Genomic DNA, 14,946 nt, shown 5'->3' with positions numbered 1-14,946 from the left:
AGTTGTGAGATCGGGACCTGAGCCGAAACCAAGAGTCGGACATTTATCTGACTGAGCCAGCCAGGTGCCCCAAAAGAAGGTTTTTGGTTTTTTTCCGAGGACACATGGTAATTCTGGGGAGACTTACCAATGGTACGATTGTCCGCAGCGGTTTCTGGTCACGGGTGCAGCCGGCTGTGAGTTCTTCCCTCAGCTCCGGTCAGGCCGTAGCCACCAGTGGGTGTCCCTGCCTCTGGCCGCTCTCGCTCCAGCCTCCTGCAACACTGCCACAGAAATAGAAATTTGATCGGGTCATAGCCTTGCTTTTGAACCATCAGTGATTCCTTATGTACGTGGGGCACTGGCCTGAAACCTCTCTGCATCCTAACGGTCCGGTCTCCACTTTGCCTGCAGCCCGTCACACTCAGCAGTGTCCCCAAACCTGTGACGCTCGGGCGCCCCTGAAACTTGGGTATACGGCTTCCTTTCACTGCTCCAGGCAGGGTCAGCTGTTTCCCCTGCGCCTTCTGGAACTTTCTTTATGCCCACCTGTTGCAGTACAGTTGTGTGTTTCTCTCTCTTTCCCTTCAATGTTGATGTCAGCAACTCTTTACCTCATGCATTTGGACACCCAGGCCGAGAGGGAGAAGGTGATGTGTGTGAAAAAGCAGACTGTGCCTTCGCTCTTCCAGGTGCGGCAGACAGACAGACAGACAGCAGCAAGTAGCTCCGAGCAGCCTCCTCGTAGGGAAGCACAGTGGCTGGGGGGTGAAGCTCGTCACTTGAGCCGCAGGGGGCGCCGTGGCCTCAGGTAGCCTGTGCCTCTGGAGAGAGAGGAAGGTCTGCCACTGCGTGTCCCTAATCTGCTGTTTGTCTCTGTGACGTGCCAAGGAATATTCTCAAGCAGGATTTGTAAAGATTTAGCTTGACTTTAGGACGGAGAAGACTTCGTGAAGCAGTATATATGATTTACATCACCTTTTCAGCTTGGTTACAGTTTTCAGAAAGCAGACACTAAAGGAAACTAGAAGGAAAGCGTTTTGCAAGAGCTGTTCCCCAGAGACTGGGTCTCAGTTCACTGGCTTTAATAACATCAGTAGCATTTTTAAGAAAAAATCTTACAATAAAAACATTCCAGTTAGCAAACAGTAGAATCTGTCTTGTTACCAGGCTTGGGAATTTATTTAAAAGTGAAAACACATTTTGTTTTCATTGACTTATTACACTGTAGGAACTTCTAGAATTGATGAAGTTGGTAGACCAAGGAGACCTCAAATCTGTTTTAAAGGTTAAGTGGTTCCCTTTAAAACTGGAGAATTTTCAGTGCGTTCATTCCTGTTATATGGAAAACTATCACAGTGGCAGAGAAACTAGCGTGTGTACCCTGACTGGGTTCTTCTTAAATGTGTGCCCTAAAGTGACCTGAGGCCGAGGAAGGGTGCCCCGGCTGACCAGTTGGGGGAGTGCCTAGCGGTCCCAGGCAGCCGGGAGTTCAGATGCTGTGAAGCTGGCCACACATAGGCATGGAGCGCTGCTCGATTCTTCCCTGCAATGTGCTTGGCCTTCGTCTTTAGCCCCGGCCATTTTTATAGTAGATTCATTTGTTACTGACCAGCTCCAGAATTTTCCTCAGTCTCCTTTCTCTGTGCTGCATCTAGGCCTTAACATCTACAGGGGTACTTGGTAGGTTTTCTTGGGAAGGAATGATTTCTTCTGTCACTGTGTTGTGAAACTGGGTATTTAATGAAAATTCAGATTCGTTTAATGAAAATTCAGATTCGTTTAGAACAAATTTAATTAGTTTAAAATGAGATTAAAAGTGACAGAAGGGCCAAGTAAAGAAGTCATGCTAATTAAATACGTGTTTGCATAAAGTCACTAAACAGTTTAACGTATCAGAGGAATGAAAGGTTGCTAAAAGATTTATGCTGTCTAATTTTTCTCAAGCAGATCATACAATTAAAATTTTTCTTTTAGGGTTTATTTCTTTTTGAGAGAGAGACAGCGTGTGAACAGGGGAGGGGCAGAGAGAGCGAGAAACACGGAATCCTAAGCAGGCTCCAGGTTCTGAGCTGTCAGCACAGAGCCCAACGCGTGGCTCGAAACCATGAACTGTGAGATCATGACCTGAGCTGAAGTCGGACACCCAACCAACTGAGCCACCCAGGCGCCCCTGCAATTTAAAATTACATGGAGGAAGATAGAAAAGGCAGGTTGTCTTTTTTATTTAGGCAAATACATGAAGCTCTTTGGAAGCTAGCTTTCAAAGGCTCTCCTGGTGTGCAGGTGGACTTCTCACTCCAGACGTGTGGTGGTGGTGATCTCTCGCTTTACGTGGAGCACAGCTGTTGGCCTGTCTCTTTTGTGGCACGTTTCTGGCTCACTGATGAGCACGTAATTGAAGGTGGCATCATTAACCACTAAGCTTGAAGGTGCTGGATCAAGGTGATGTCTCTCAGTGCTGGCTCGGGAATTCTTCTTAAGAACCCCACCTGGGAGAGACTCAGGGGTTGTGCGTTGTGGCCGACCGAGCACTTAGGTTCTGAGCGAGACCTCGGGACGCCTTGCCCTCTTAATCCCAGAGGATGCAATACAGAATACCCATTCCTGGGAAGAGAGAAGAGGAAGTATCTTCTACCTTGAGGTCGGATGCAGAAAGTGGTTGATGGAGTTTCACCCCAGATCTGGAAGCATTCTGGGACCCTTCCTGCATTTTTTTTCCTCCTCTGAAAGCAAGTCATGAGATGTTTTACCCCTCCTTTCAGAAGGCGTGACGACTGATACTCCCTGGTTTCTTGTTTAAAATGTTTTTAAAGTAGTATTTAAAGAGAATGCCGACGAGCCTAACGTGAAGTTTCCTCCTCCTGCCTTTGCCTTCTACCTCTCAGTCTCTCTGCTCTCCTTTGGCACGTTGTTCACACCGCTTCTGACTATAACTCTCCCGGTATTGCCTGTCTTCCTGTCCTCCTGAATGCTTTTTCCCACTGTTGATTCATTTGTTCACTCATCCCCAAGGGCCTCCCGGGCCAGCTGTCATGTGCCAGGACAAAGATGAAGGACCAGCAGAGAGACCTATGTCTGCTTTTGTGTGTATTGTGTGTGTGTCGGTCATTTGTTGGTTTTTCACGGTGGATGCGAAGTTCCTTGAAGACCAAAACAATGTATCCCTTACCTTTATATCTCACTAGTGAGCCTGCCTTCCAGACCTAGCATATCCTCTGTCAGCTTGTGGAATAAATAATGTCTATTTCTAGCACACCATTCTGAGATTTAATGATAGAGGGACATATTTCCATTTCCAAATATAGCACAAGCATAGTTATTTTCATCCATTCGTCCTTCATTCTCGAAATTAGGTCCTGAGTTAATTGATAATTACCTTTGATATTTGTGGGTTATTTGAGGCAACCAGGTGGTGGTACTGAGTTCTTGGCCGGAGTTTATTTCTGGATTTGATTCAGTGGCCTTGAGTTGGTTTTGTTCACTTGATTTCTGAAAGCCATGGTTTCCCAGCCATGGTTTCCCAGGGAAGACCATTCCCATTTGAATGGGGCTGTGATTCTTGCTGGGTTTAAGTAAAGAAGCCTTTTGGGTTCTGTTTCTGCAGACTTACATGCTGAACTGGGGCAAGTTTTTGTTTGGGGTAATGCCTGGGAAAAGAGGATTTACTCAGAAGTCAAAAATAAAGGCCTCCTGACCACCTGGTGATTTTTTTTTTTTTTTTTTTTTTTGTCGTCCCAGCATACCCGTCTGGCTTCATTTTTATGCCTGTGGGTAAGCTGGCTTCTTTCTTTATGCTCTGGCTAGTGCTCCCTCGCCCTGGGGAGCAGGGACAGAGCCCTTGGGGACTCTGCACTCTGGTCACCCCGGTTGGGGAGGGTTTCCAGGAAGCGGGTGCTGCATAGCTCCTTGGGGTATGGAGTTCTCAGGCCGCCTCTCCTCCAGCCCTCACCTACCTAGTTCGCTCCAGGAGTATTGTTGAAAACGAACCCAGTGCTTTCTCGGTCAGCCCTGCCTAAAGGGCCCAGATTTCCTTTCTCTCCTTTCCCTGGCGGAGCTGGAGAATGAATTGGGCATCTGGTGGTTAACCTCATTCAGGAAAATTGATTGACGGTGTGTGCTGCTCCCTGGGTAGACCAGCTGCCCTCTGCTGAATTCTTGTCATCGGTGGTTTGTAGTGCAGAGCCCCTTCCTTAGGCCTGACTTTCCAGAGAGGGCCTGTTTCTGTTCCACGTGGGGACCTGTCAGCTCTCTGAGCGAGCCTGGCCTCTTGAGCTCCAGCATCCTCCAGATCTCTCACACCTCCCGTGCTAAGTTCTCTAGTTTGAGCCCAAGCTTCCAAGCCTTTCGTTTTGGCCTTCACAGCCATGTTTTTGCTGATGACTCCTGCATCTGTGTTCTCTAAAATGATATATTTGCTTGTTTCCATTACTATTTCCACCCTACATATATACCTCCAAAGATCTATGTGATCCCTCTAAACATACTCCCAGCTTTCTTTTTTAACTTTCAATCTGAAATAATTACAGGTTCACAGGAAGTTGGGCAAAAAAGAAATGGACAAGGAGGTCCGTACCCCCTTCTCCCAGCCTCCCCCAGTGTCACGTCCTGGGTAGCCCCCGTGCACTATGCAAGCAGGAAAGCGACTCTGCTATGCTCCACAAGCCTCTTCCGGTGTGGCACGTGTGCATGTGCTCGTGGGTGGTTGCTCTGTGCTGTCGTATCCTGTGCAGATTCACGTAACCACTTTGAACTTACAGAATCATCCCATCACCCAGGTGATACACCTCCTGTTCATACCCAACCCCAACTGCGTCTCTAACCCCTGGCAGCCACTCATCTGTTATTCTCCATGTATATAATTTGTGATTCAAAATGTTGTGTAAGGGGATCATAAGCTGTGTAACTTTCTTACTTGGCGTCATTCCCTTGAGATCCATCAGTAGTTCTTTCCTCTTCCTTCCTGAGTAGTGTTTCCTGGTACGGATATGCCCTAGTTTGTTAGCCACCTACCCATTAAAGGACAGTGGGTTCTCTTCAGGTTTTGGCAATTTCAGAAGGAGACACTGGACTGTCATGCACAGGTTTTCACATGGACTGAAGCTTTTATTCCTGTGGGCCAAATGGCCGAGAGTGCGATTGCTGGGTGCTCTGGTAAGCTCCTGTCGTTCTAAAACAGACCACCGAACTGTTTTCCAGAACGGCTGTTTCATTTGCACTCCCCTCAGCAAGGGTGAGTGATCTTTGCGACTTCTCAAAAGGCCAGGATGGCTTCGATATATTTGTCAGAGGGGAGGGTTAAGACCTTAGGATGTTTAGTTGATCACCTCTCAGTAATTTATGTTCGGTATTCGGTACCTTAGCTGACCTCTCTCCTTGTACTCTTGAATATTTGATTCCTTTGATTTAACTAATCTGATGCAGATACAAATGGGCAATTAAACGGCCTCAAGCCAAAGAAAGCAAGAGGAAGCAAAGAGCCTAGAACAGTCCTTGCATGACTGGACGTTCGATTTGGTCTGGGGCATTTAGTTGCTACCAACAGGTTTAGCACTTTGTCTTCTTATACTCTGTAGTGTCTGGCGTTTAAAAAAGTAGATGGTCTTGCCATAGGTGTGTGTGTGTGTGTGTGTGTGTGTGTGTCTCTGTGAATCTAGTCATTGATGCTTTCTTTCTGTAAAAATATAACCTTTATTAAATTAATTAACAAAGCATATCAAAGTGGAACCTGTCCCTTTAACTGCTTGAGTGACGTGGGCCAGACTTGAATGCCTCTGCTTCCCCTACTACAGGATGGGAACACGAGGGTCTCTCAGGCATGTGGACAGCTGAGTGAAACTCTGTCAACACTTACCATAGTGCCCGTCTTGGAGCAGCTGCCAGTAAATGTTCCTTTTTCCCTCCTCTCCCCATCTCCCCATCTCCCCACCTGTAACTGATTGGACACACACAGGATGGGGCAGGTGGAAATGTGAGATGCAAAGGTATAAATACCTAGCTATAATCTGATCTCTTCCTCCCTCATCTTTGCTCAACAAAAAATGTTTAACCTACTTCTGGTGCCGTTGCTCTGAGTAAGCACCTTGCTCTGGCCCTTTTGTTTAAGATCAAAGGTTGAAGCCTTTCTGGGATATAAGCTGTGTCTCTAGCCCCAGTCTGTCAGGACAGGGTCAGCTCTTGTAAAGAATCTTTACTCATGGGTCCATTCATTCGTACTGGCATCTGTTACTTTGCACAAATCACTAAATTCTTGTGTTACCAGCCAAAGCTGCAAAATAAAGGATTTTTTTCCCACCAAATAAGTATGCATAAAATACTAGTGTTAGCCCAGGGGGAGAGAGGGATGTTCTTCTCTAAAAGAGGCCCTTTTATCAGAAGAGTTTTATGTAAAACATTATTTTTTTTTCTATAGGATAGTTAAAAAGTGGTTTAAATTCATGAATTTTCTGTTTCTTCATACAGGTCCAATATTTTCAGGTAGAGAAAATTTTCATGTCAGCATGGAAATGAGATGTTAGTGTAGAAAATTACTGAGTGGCCACTCAGTAAATGATTATTAGATGAATTAATAACATACTACATTATCTTTATTTGTAACTCAGTATTACAACAGCTGGGATTGAAAATTTGTAACTGTGCACAGACTCCAAATTTTATAATTTCTTGTTGAAGGGTCAGCCCTCAATGGAGAGTTGCAAATGTCTGCTTTAATTCACTGTTTGTAGATTAGCCTCAATTAATATAATAGAGAGGAGAGGCCCTTCAGCTGAATGTCAAGCCAGTCCAATATTATAGGTCTTAAAATGACCAGCTTAAAATGGATGTATATGTGATCTGGTTTACTTGCTGGACTTTTTAATAGAGCATTTTTAATGTTCTTGATTTTTTTATTTTGGCACTCAGCTTCATGAACTAAATGTGATAGGTCTTTGGTTAATTGAGAGAAGTACATCATCCATATGCATTTCTGGTATGTATTGTTTGTTACTGGTTATTGTTTTTATTGAGTAAGTGGTGGGAAGCTTGATCGGCAGCAACGTGTGAGGGTTTTGTCAGGAAAGCTGGAAAGCTCTAGATAAGAAAAGGCTTCTTTGGTTTTGTTGTTTGTTTTCCTTTCTTTGAAGCCCAAAATTGAGAGCCCTGAGATCAAGGAAGGGTTGGGCTTTGTGCCTGCACCAGCGAAGCCCATGGATATGAGCAGAAAATAGGTTTCATCAACTTTCACTTTGCTTTTTTGTTCTCCTCAAGGAGACTGCTCTTTGGACTGCCTTAGAAGAAGCGAAAGATCAAAATGAGTGAAGATTTTATAAGAAAGGATTTATTTCTTCCAAGGGAGTTCAAGTCTCTATTCCAAGACAGTTAGACCCTTGGGTAGTGAGAGAACCGGATGGTTGGGTCTGTTGATCTTTAAGGAGGGGTGAGAAAGGGGGGACATGCCAGGGGGCTGGCAATGCAGAAAGCAGAGTTCACACAGCACACAGGTGAGGTCGGTCAGTCCTAGGCAGAGTTCTAGAAAAGGCAGTTGATAAACTGCCAGTAGAGAAAGAAGTGAATGAATGGGTTATAGCATGTTAACTGTATTTCACTCTGTACTCGGTTTCTGGTTTGATGAAGGGCGTGCAGTGGAATTACTGAGCATTAAACCAGGCATTTAACATCTAATTTGTAGACGAAACAGGAAAGTATGGGCAGTCTGTTAGTACAGTCACTGGAATCAGACTGCTGAATGGCTGGGAAAAAGCGTCAACTGAGGGAGTCACTTATCACAAGACCGGCACTGTCCTTATCCTCCCAGGCTGCTCTGATAGTGAGGTATTACTCATCGTACCCAGTTTGTGAGTAAGGAAGTAATTTGCAGTCCAGACCCACGGTTGGATCAGACTTGCTGATGGCGGTGGCCAAGGGAGGTGGTAGACCCGTCACCTCAGTGGGACCTGAGGCTGGCAGATGGGTGGGTCTCATCCCTGGCATCACCTTCTGTAGGGGAGCCTTCCGTGCCGTTGTCATGTCTTTGAACTGACCCTACTAATGTATTCAGAACTTTTATGTCCCAATGTGACATCTGGAAGGAATGCTCTTCGGAATTCAGACACCCTGAAAACCCTCCTTTGTTGTGTTGGGAGCTGTTTATGTTGGAAATGGGAAAATTGCCACCAAACAGGGACAGACTTGGTGCTGCAGCAGAAATCACCTTGGCTACCTGGGAAGCCTTGCAAGTGAGACCATCGTTGCAGGGCCTGTTAGTAGATGACCTCGGTGAGGCTGCAGGACGATGTCTCCCTTGAGCGTCTCTGTCCCCATGCAGAAAATCTGTGAGTGGAAGTATTGGCATGGAAAGCACGCTTATTATCAAGGTCTAGGTCAGGGTCTGTCACATACAGAGGATCCCAAAACATGTCAGCAGGAGTAGGTCAAAATCCAACATGGACATTTCATTCATGGGTTTTAATAGGAGTCTTTTGAATCAGAAACACTCAGGTTATGAAGTAAGGGTCACATGTGTGGCCACAGCACACGTGAAAACAACAACCTTACACATGTTCATGAACATGGTGCACAAGTGCCGTGCCCCGAAGTAACGCCTGTGGCTGTCATGAGCAAAAGCACGGGAGAAAAATCACAACTGGGGGTCAGTCATCTTGCTGTGCACTGCTGGTTGGATCGCACGTGATGTTTCCTTTGCTCCCCAGCCCCCACTTTGCAAGGGGAGTGTCCAGAGGGGAGTGAGCTGGTGTGGAAGGAGCTCCTGTTCCTGCCCTGCGGGTAGAGTCCAGGCAATGAAGTGTTACCCTTGGGACAAGGGACGGCAGACTGCACGAACGCTCGCCGTCTCCGGAGATTTGCAGAGCCAAGGACGAATTACACTGTGACTAACTGCAGGCTGTTTCAGGGAGACAGTGGCTGCTCTCAAAATGTCGCAGGGGCGGGAAGGAGCTCTTCCCACTTTGAAACCTCCAGGAGAGTGCTTTATGCTTTGGCAGTGTTGGGAAAAGAGAACAAATAAATTCCTCATCTCAAAATCTCTGTTTTTCACGAAGTAGACTGTGTGTAAATATTTGGGTGGTTGAGGTTCGCGCTCTGACCTTGGTCTCTGTGGGCCCTCTGCCCAGGCACAGCACCTGTCCCTCACCTTGTCCTTGATTGCCCATCCGTACCTTCCACCGTCCAGTGCTGCGGTACCCACAAGGCGTCCCCTCTTCACGGGGGGCTGCCTCACATGCTCCCGCTTGCTTCTCCTTCTTTCCCCTCTCTTACACATACGTGCGTTGGTAGTATTTCTTGATACGGACTTTGATTTGTCCCTCATCCTTCCCCCAGTAATCTGATGGGCTTCCTTCATAAACCTCATCATATTAAGGCATCTTTTATCACCCACCCAAGAATAACGTGGTACTCCTCAAACCCTTACTCCTCCATAATCAGGGCAGCAGGCGTGTGCACCGTTTCAGGCTGGAGAATGCGCTGCACGTGGCTGGAACAGTTCCCCTTTGACCCCTGGTGCTTATACCTAGAACTGAATCACGATTGCTATGCACAGTGGGTGCCCCCTGAAATCCCATCTGTAAGTTGCCATTGAAACTACCTACTTCTGCTCCTGATTTGCAGCTTCTGCTGGGGGCGGGGGGGGGGGGGGTGGGGAGGGTGCATCTTTTGTGCTTCCCACACTTCCTTACAGCTTCCCCATCCCCTTGGTATCCAGATGGTTGTCCCCGTGGTAAACAAGAGTAGGGAAACAGTTAAGAGTGGTGGTAGCTTCTGTTTATAAAGTGCTTGAAGTAACTGAGCACGTTCACATGTCTGTAGCCACTTCATTTGATTCTCAGACTGACTTTGCCAGTTAGGGAAGATCTCATTTCATAGAGAAATCCTGGAGTAGAGGGTTCCAAGGATTTTCCCAAGGCCACGCTCAGACAGAGGGCCACATCTGGTGAGTTGTGCCCCACCTCCAGATGGAGCGGGCTTGTAGGCTGTGTTCAGACTTTGCATCTGAGAGACGTTGCAGCTGAAGCAGTCCCCAAATCTCGGGCCTCCGATCCTACCACCTGCCGAATCGGCTGGAAGGTCAGCCTTTCCCGGGACACGTCACACCAACAAGTCCCTCTGGGAGCCTGCGAGGTCTCCTGTGTGATTAGCGAGGAAGGGGATTTTCCCAGCAGGGCTGCAGCTCCTCCTTTAGGCTCTGCCCAGCACAGAGCTGAAGGGGAGGGGGCCACAGTGGGGGTGCACCTGGGCCGCACCCAGCCAGCTACCGCTGGACCTGGGACCCGGGCTGTCACATCTTTATCGCGGGGGTCCTGCCCCCAGAACCTCACATGTCTCCCTAGCCCAGCCTTCTCTGTGGATGGATCCTGGTCCAGGAACCAGGTCTGTACACGGCCGCAGCCAAGTTGTGGGCTGGGTTCAAGTTCCCGTCCTTGGAATGCTGGTGGCCACCACTTGGATGGCCTCTAGGGGGCGGTGTTGCCCACCTCTGGCTGTGGGCCACAGCTTTCCACGTGGGGTCCATGCCGCTGAGTGCCTGGGTAGAATGCAGCGCCTCTTGCTGTGGGCAGAGGTTGATCTCTTTATGATAAATGACAGCATGCACCGAAGTGCAGTTTTTTTCATGCCTGGAAACGTACGGTAAAATTTCACAGGCATCCTAGAGACTTTCCTCATTCTTTTATTCAGAGGTTATTTTAGGCATCGTATGTACTAATTTAAAAGCTTAAAAATAGACTTTACCTTAATTTTACTGCATTGTGATATGCATCAGTTCATCACCAACCGACAGCAGAAATTACTTTTATCTGAGAATCCTTTTTTTCTCCAAACTGAATGAGAATATTTTCTGTAGTACCAGGAAAAAAAATTCTAAAGTGGCAAAGGATTTTTGAGCATTTTGACATTATGGATTTAAATAGAACCTTCCTCCTTCTACCTCATTTACTGTTCCCCTCTCAACTGCCTGATCCCAGGATCCATTTCTGTGGTTTCCTCTTTGGGGTGGCCCTTGGCCGGTTCCACAGCTGGCCAGGCAGGGTGAGCCCAGTCCACTGTGGATGCATGTTCAAGGGTCCAGGATGTGCAGGAAATAAACTTAGGAGGGAAGGAAAAGGCTTGACCCACAAGTCCTCATGCCGCTTCCCCTGGAACCAAGGGGAAGTGGTTTCTATGGACTCTGGTGGACTAATTCCAGCCCCTTTTCCTCATACTATTTTTAGGTGTAAAAAGATGTAAATGCAGGATGGTGTCAAGTCTACCAGACTAAGTGACATATTTTGAACTGTAGATAGGAACCTGGATACGTTCTGAAAACTATCTAGCAAAGGAAGACTTTTATTTAATTACCTTCTAAAGTTTATTTATTTATTTTAGGAGGGGAGGGGCCGAGAGAGGAGAGAATCCCAAGCGGGCTCCACGTGGCCAACACAGAGCCTGATGTGGAGCTCAAACCCACAAAGCCACAAGATCGCAACTTGAGCCGAAACTGAGAGCTGGATGCTCAACCAGCTGAGCCACCCAGGCCCCCCCACCCCCATTTATCTCATCTCATCTACTTATTTTTATTTGAGAGAGAGATAGAGCACGCACAGGGGAGGGGCAGAGGGGGAGAGATTCTCAGGCAGGCTCCACATTCAGCACAGAGCCTGACACGGGTCCTGATCCCACAACCCTGGGACCAGGACCAGGACCTGAGCCAAAATCAAAAGTCGGGCAATCAACCCACTGAGCTACCCAGGTACCCCAGGCACCCCAAGTACTAGCCACTTTTTTTGTTTTTTTACAAGAACAGAACTAGTAATAGTGGCTCACATTTACTTATTTCTTTACTCTGCACGTGTCCACTCATTTAATCTTGCCGGCAGCTGTCTGAGCTGGGCACTTAGGCCCGTGTTACAGATGAGAAATCAGAGCCGTGGTCCTGGGTAAGTAACTTGCCCGAGGCCACAGCCTAGGAAATGTTAAGGCAGGATAGAGAGTCAAGCGATCTAGCTTCAGAAGCCACGCTCTTAATTGTGGTTCCATATTACCTTAGAAGTGTTTTGTTTTAATCATCTCTTAGGCTGTCGCCGTGGAGTTATGTAGAAACACACTTATGCACCGTGCCCCAGGCCGGTTGCGAGCATTGGTTTTGATCTCCCGTCTCCTCTTCACAGCGTATAGAAGTGAGGCTGCAGTCCAGTGCGCGAGCACTGTTCCTGAGGACTCGGCGTGTGATATGCATGCCTCTCTCTGCATTCCGTACGGGTCTCCAGTTTTCACCCCTTCACCTGCCGCCCATCACCTGGGGCTGGCTCACAGACAGGCGCACTGCAGGTGACGCTCCTTTTCCTGGTTCTCTCACACAGTGACGCGGTAGGGGCAGCGCCTGGGCGGCATGTGTATTAAGGTGGAAGATGACAGTTGAGATTGTGAGAGAAACGGACCGAAGAATTGGGGTTTTGTTTGTTTACCAGTTGTCCTCTGCAGTGGAATAAATGTAGTTGAACAGGCCCACCTTTTCATAGTGTTTATCGGCAGACGGGGATCAGAAGGTGGGAGGGCTGCAGGGCCACCTGTGGCTGAGAGGGTTTGGGGACCAAGTAGGAGGCAGGTTACCAGGAAGCTGCTGAAGCCGTTTCAGCTAGAAAAGCCTACCTTTTAGATAACCTATTCTGTATGTTTTTGGTTAAATATTTTGACGTGCTAACATGTTTTGGTGAAATTTTGGTTTTTGCTCAGTGCAGCCTAAGTGGCACATCCCTGGTTTCGTTTAGCGAATCCTGGCTCTTCGCTTCATTTGAGTGGCTCGTTATACCTCAGGTGGTTACATTTTACAGAGCCCCGCTGATCACCTAGCGCTCTCCTACGCCGCCTGTCTCCTTGCCCTCCTCGTGGCTCCTTGAGGCCGGTCTTGGTCTGAGGATCCCTAGTTAGTGATCTGGGTTTTGGAGAGATTCTGTGATGTCTTAGGTCACAGAGCCAATGCTTTGTTAGAGTATCTCTTCAATCCATAATGCTGCTGCTGTACAATGTGACCTCTAGAACGTGGAAGGTTTTTCTTAGGAGCAAATTGGGAGATTCCTCGTGGCCATCATGCCGTCACCCTTCCCGTTTATAAATGCAACAACCAGGTTCATGAGGGTTTAGGATTTAGACGAGAGCAAACAGGAGCAACAACAAACCCAAAAGAGTGTGTTCGTGATTATGGACCCTTTACAGATGGTGCAGAACGTTGGTCCATATTTGGTGAACCACTGAGTGGTATTTTTGGTGCTGAAGTACCGTGTCAATGCGCATGGGACTGGATCTGGAGGTCTCTTTTCCAGTGCAAGCTTAGCACCAGCGGTTGCTTTTGCCCGTGTCCTGAGGGTGGGTTAATCACGGGGGCTTCTTTTCCTTAACCTGCAAGAGCCAAGAGTTGAACCAGCTAGCTCAACTCTAGACTCCTTTAAATTAAAATTCTGGAATCGTATGAAATTTGATAACTTACATACAAAAAAAGAAAAACCAACCTGGGTAGATACTAAGAAATAAAGTAACAGATGTTTTATTTAATGTTTTTAGTAAAATTAAATCTTAGGATTCCAGGTAGTGTGACTGACAAATAAAGTCATTGGCCTTTACTTCCCATGTTTTTTAACTGACCTGCCATATTTAAAATACTGATCTGACAGAAGCATCTGGATACTTTCTTTATAACCAAAGCTACATTTTTTTTTTTTTAATTTTTTTTTTCAACGTTTTTTTTTTTTTATTTATTTTTGCGACAGAGAGAGACAGAGCATGAACGGGGGAGGGGCAGAGAGAGAGGGAGACACAGAATCTGAAACAGGCTCCAGGCTCCGAGCCATCAGCCCAGAGCCCGACGCGGGGCTCAAACTCACGGACCGCGAGATCGTGACCTGGCTGAAGTCGGACGCTTAACCGACTGTGCCACCCAGGCGCCCCTACCAAAGCTACATTTAACAACAAAAGAATTCTTAGAAAGTTAGCTCGTCTTGCCATCATTAGTAAGTGGGGAATTGCTAATTAAAATCATAATGAGATGGCACTCATCTGGAATGACTAAAATGAAAAAGGCTGATCTTACCAGAAATTGGTGAGGCAGTGGAGGAACTGGAACTTTCATAGAGCGCTGGCAGGAACATGATAGGGTGCAGCCTGGGGAAACACAGTTTGGCAGTTTGTTAAAAATTTAAACCTACACCTGTCATAGGATCCAGCCACTCTACACGTATATATCATTCAAAAAAAGAAAAACATAGGTGCACAGAGACTGTGCACAGACATTCCTAAGAGTTGTGTAGTGGCCAAAAAGTGGAAACAGCTCCAGTGCCATCAAGAGCTGAGTGGCTGAACTGTGCCACGCACCCAGGCTGGTGTACATGTCCACGGTAGAAGGTGTGGACTGTTGATACGTACAACTGTATGGATGAATGTCAAAATAATTTTGTCAAAGGAAAGCCAGACCAAAAACAGAGTCAGTCCATACTTACACACTTTTTCAAGAAAATGCAAGCTAATCTGTAGTGACAGAAAGCAGATGGGTGATTGCCTGGGGCAGGAGGGCAGAGCGAGACAGAAGGGTTAGAGGGCACAGGAGGACTTGGGGTGATGGAGCTGTTCGCTGTAGACAACAGGGGTCTCTCCGTGGGTGTGTCCATACGTTAAAAACTTAAGAAATTGTATCCTGGAGATTCGTGCAGTTTATTGTATGTCAGTTACACCTCCTCATAGGGCAGTTTTCAAAAAAGATAAGCTCAGAAACAAAAGACCAGATCCAGCATTTACTTTGGCAAGCACGGTTTTGCTACGCGTTAGCCACAGAGGCCGGCACAGCTGGTCAATGTCAGGGGAAGAGGTGATGTCTGTGACGGATGCTTGGAAGATAAGGGGGGGGGGGGGGGGGGGGGAGGGGTTGGGCAGGGGGGAAGGGGCAATTCTTACATCCTCGAGGAAGCAGGAAGCGTTTTCTCCTCACACAACCCGCTTCCCAGCCCC

General features: G+C 47.3%; 1 protein-coding gene across 2 annotated transcripts in view; it reads left to right on the top strand.

The window, feature by feature from the left end:
- TRIO (trio Rho guanine nucleotide exchange factor) overlaps positions 1–14,946 on the top strand; it is a 353,108-nt gene that overhangs the window by 199,288 nt on the left and 138,874 nt on the right. The gene's annotated exons all lie outside the window — the stretch shown is intronic.

Source organism: Panthera leo, chromosome A1 (assembly GCF_018350215.1).
Source record: "Panthera leo isolate Ple1 chromosome A1, P.leo_Ple1_pat1.1, whole genome shotgun sequence".
Classification (NCBI taxonomy): Eukaryota; Metazoa; Chordata; class Mammalia; order Carnivora; family Felidae; genus Panthera; species Panthera leo.
Note: the sequence above shows the minus strand (reverse complement) of the source record. Positions and strands in the feature narration are given on the sequence as shown.